The sequence below is a fragment of the Sinocyclocheilus grahami genome, unplaced genomic scaffold (genome assembly GCF_001515645.1).
Source record: "Sinocyclocheilus grahami isolate Dianchi unplaced genomic scaffold, SAMN03320097.WGS_v1.1 scaffold1967.1, whole genome shotgun sequence".
In the NCBI taxonomy this organism is placed as follows: domain Eukaryota; kingdom Metazoa; phylum Chordata; class Actinopteri; order Cypriniformes; family Cyprinidae; genus Sinocyclocheilus; species Sinocyclocheilus grahami.
Genome location: NW_015507146.1, coordinates 136,976 through 141,528, shown reverse-complemented (window position 1 = coordinate 141,528; position 4,553 = coordinate 136,976).

Here is a 4,553-nt window from a genome sequence, read left to right as displayed (position 1 = left end):
CAGCCAGCCCTGACGTACGCAGTTTCCTGGACAGGCAGCCTGCTCACACGAAGGCTGACTACCACCTCCTCCGAGAGGCCCTCATTAAAGAATTCGCCGACCCTGAGTCAGAACAAGGACTAGTGGGCTGCCCTGGAGACGAGACAAGGATGTCATGAATTTCCTCAAGCCTACTACAGCCGACTCAGACGAGCATACTTTGGAGCTCGCAACGACCCGAACATGGAAGATGATCTAAACTTCAAAACTCTCTTCCTGAGAAACCTCCATCCTGGAGTAAGCCACCATCTTGGCGTTCTCGCATGTCCGCGAACAATGAATGCTCAACAGTTGAGAGACTTGGCACAGAAAGCCTACGGCAAACAAAAGATGGCCTCAGAAAAGGGCGCCAAAACCCCAACAGTTCTTGAGTTCAACACTCAAAGTCAAGGTCTGGCTCTAGAGGGCGCCCAACATCAAGACAATCATGAAAATGATGATGAATGAATTCTTCCACCGAAAGGAGGAGGATCGGAAGTGGGAAAAGAAAGAGAAACCAGATTCAGCCTGACTAACAGCTGGAAGAGAAGGCAGCGACCAGCTGACCCAACCAGCCACAGAGAACAGCACTCATTCACCTCACTGTCAGAGAACCGTAACCTCCATAATGGACGCCGCCGCCACCACAGACACCACCGCCAACTCACTGACTGATGATGCAATGTCAAAGCCAGGGCCAGGGCCAGGGCCAAGCTCAACTCCAAGCAGCAAGAACCTGGACCCTTTCCTCTGCTCATTGCAGGCGCCTGACTCAGACTCAGGCCCCCTTCGAATCATGACTGCCATAAATGTCCATGACACATCAGTGTCCGACGCAGCATTAGCCCTGTGGGCGGAGAACTCAGCTATCAGCCTGAAGCTATTCAGAGCATTGAAACAAAGACAGCAGAGCCTCCCACATTGGAACAACAGACACCTGAGTCACTACTTCCTCGTTGTCCCCAACCTACCTCATGACATCTGCATTGGAGCAGACATCATGGTCCGGCTCAATGCCTGTGTGGACATTGTGAACGACGTCATATGGGCTCCCCCGTCGCACCAACTGACCACTGCAGTCAACCTCAAGAACCTTCGATCTGGTCAAACAATGCCAGACGCATGTGCCATGATCAGTGAGCAAGAAGCTGCAATACCTGCCTACAGCAAGAGTGTCAGCATCCGCCTCAACATGCGACCTGGGCACTCTCTCGACAGTGAGCTAGGCTTCTTTCAACCTTCCAGGACCTGCCTAAGACTAGGACTGACATTGGAAGCCACACTGGAGTAAGCCACCATCTTGGCGTTCTCGCATGTCCGCGAACAATGAATGCTCAACAGTTGAGAGACTTGGCACAGAAAGCCTACGGCAAACAAAAGATGGCCTCAGAAAAGGGCGCCAAAACCCCAACAGTTCTTGAGTTCAACACTCAAAGTCAAGGTCTGGCTCTAGAGGGCGCCCAACATCAAGACAATCATGAAAATGATGATGAATGAAGTCACCTGGGATGGCTTATTAACCAGACGTTCCATGACTTTGAGCTAACGGTGCCGGTCATAGGCCACATACCAGTACCACTACTGTCAGATGAATATGATGACACAGTAACGTTCACGAGACCCAATGGAACCATTGCCATCACTTCTATTCGGCCAGTGTCCAGAGAAAGCGTCTGCCGATCAGAAATCACAGACGACACTCACCTTGCAGTCTACGCTGTCTCAACACAACTCGCAACAGAATCACCTGCACAGGTGACCGTCAAGGCACAGAGCCCCTCAAATGACTCAACAACAGAGTTGTTTTCTACACCGGTTTCAGCGCACAAATCCAACAGATCCTGAGTGAGGCGGATGCCTTCCACAAGGAAGCAGACCGCCAAGGACTCAAAGAGGTTCTGTGCAAGTACAAGGACTCCTTCGCAAAGGACTCCCTGGACTGTCGCCTGACCAACATCCACAGTGTGCGCATCCCGACAAGCCCAAATGCACCACCCACATTTGTGCGACAGTACAAGATTCCAATAGCGTCATATGAGCCAGTGCAAGAAATTGTTGACTCCATGCTGGAAAAGGGGGTCATCCGGCCCTGTAACAGCACATACTCTGCTCCGATATGGCCAGTCATGAAACCCAACGGCAAATGGCGACCCACTATCGACTACCGCAAGTTGAACCAGCAAGTACCCTTGTCACGATGGCCAATGACCCAGTTGGACCAAGAGATTCCCAAAATCAAAGGCTCAACGATCCTTTCCACAATGGACGTCACCTCGGGATTTTGGACAATCCCCGTTCACCCTGATGACCAACACAAGCTGGCATTCGCCAATTTACAATACACCTTCACACAGTGTCCCTTTGGCTATGCCAACTCACCAGCTGAATTCAACATCTTCCTAAACAAAGCATTCCCCGATGCTAGAACGAGAGGTAACCTCGTTTATGTGGATGATGTGCTTTTGAAAAGCTCAAATGTGGCAGACCACCTCAAAGAAATTGATCACGTCCTGAACCAGCTGACAACAGCAGGAGCAAAGATCGCCCTCCACAAAGGACTATGGTGCAAAACCAAAGTTAAATACGTCGGTCTGCTAATCGGACGAGACTGTATCGAACCACAGTCCAGTCGCACCCAAGCATTCCAAAACATAAAGACACCCACTAACATTTCTGAGCTACGAAGCTTTCTGGGAGTGTGCAATTACTCACGACCACGTTCATTGAAAACTACGCTGACATCGCACGACCACTAACCTCCCTCCTGAGAAAGGACGAACTCTTCGCTGCACAATGCCTGGCCTACCCAGACCCAGGAAAGGAATTCTATCTGGACGCTGGATTCTCCAATCACTGCCTCAGTGCAGGCCTGTACCAGCTCCATGACAAAGACAAGCGAGAGGTTGCTTATGCCAGCAAAACACTGCTTCCCCCAGAATGCAAATACTCAGACTGCGAAAAAGCTTTGCTTTGCACTGTGTGGGCCATCCAGCGTTTCTCCAACTACATTGGAGCTCAGAAGGTTATCAGTGGGCAAATAAATCACCCTCCGGGGCTCTTTCGATCAGTACCGAGTCTGTGTTCTCATTCACCCCACGACACATTGTATCACCTTATCGACGACGAGTATCAGTCCGAACTCAAAATCTCACCCTTCTTCAAACAGCATTCCTTCGTCCTCGATCCAGAACTGGAAGAAAGGAAGGAACACAACTTATTGATTTGACTCCTGTTGATACAGCTTTAGAAGCTATCGTTCGCCTTCCGCCCGCTGGCGCGCCAATCATTCGGTCTTAGTCTGCTGCTGACACAGCGCTTTGCGTTTCTACTATTGTAGGATATGTTGTGACTCTGACACTTGTCTTCCTCCTCCACAAGCGAGTGAACGCCGTTCAAGAGTCTTTCAACAAGTGTACGTCCGGCGTCCCGCACATGTTCCAACGTGATAAAACTGACCAAGAACCTGAACCTGAACCTGAGAACTCAACAAACCTGATTGAGATTACACCTCGTCGAACCTCTGACAATTAGAGCAAGTTTCTTCTCAAACTTGTCTTCTCAAGTTTCTAACCGGACCATTCCCAAATTACCCATGTCCTGCACCAGGATTCAGTCAGTGATGGAGATGTTGTTTGTGTCTTGTGTATGTCTGTTCTCTCTGCCTCTTGTTCCAGTGCCCGCTGACGTTCGCAATGGGAACCTCATCGAGCAAAAGGGGGATATACGTATGTAGGGATTTCTATCATGTACGGACACTGATATCCCCCTATCAGCCATCATGAGGTTTGCTAATCACCCCAGCACATGACTCCAATATTCTGAGTCGACTTCCTGCCAGTCTTGTTGTCATGTACTCAGAGGAGTGTTTAAAGACTAATCCAATCAAGAGACAACAAAGCTTTCTTTGTATCAAGAACTAAAAATTTCTTTCACCATATATAGTTGAGAGAATACCTCGTGATCGCTTGGGCATAGGACTCTTATATGTATGCACAGGAAATGGCTAATTTAATCATACCCTCGGGCCTGCAAGCACGGGATATACAGCGTGACACCACATGACTTTTGACCATTTGCTTTCTGCCCTGACGGAAACCCTTACAAACTCCTTATGTCACAGACAAAGAAACGAAACGTACACAGACAATTCATAAGACAATCATTGAAAATCATTGTACAGTATCGGGGCAATATATTCACAAATATTATGGTGTATGTCTTATATATATGCTTGACGTGTTTCATGTAATCGGTGCAACTTTAATCAGTGTTGACTACCCTTTTTTAGGAAATAAGTTTATTAGAATCTGTGTAATATGTGAAGTTTAATCTTGAACGAATGGGCACAACAAATGCAGAACATTGAAATTAGTGAAAAGCTGTTATTTTGAACGGTGTGTGTTGTACGACACTTTATAGAAGTTATTAACAAAACCTGCAAAGACATTTGCCCACGTGATGAATTGAACAGCATTTTAATTTATGCACAAGAAGGGAACCACACAGGGTGTGGCTAAGCCCCGCAGCCACCATCG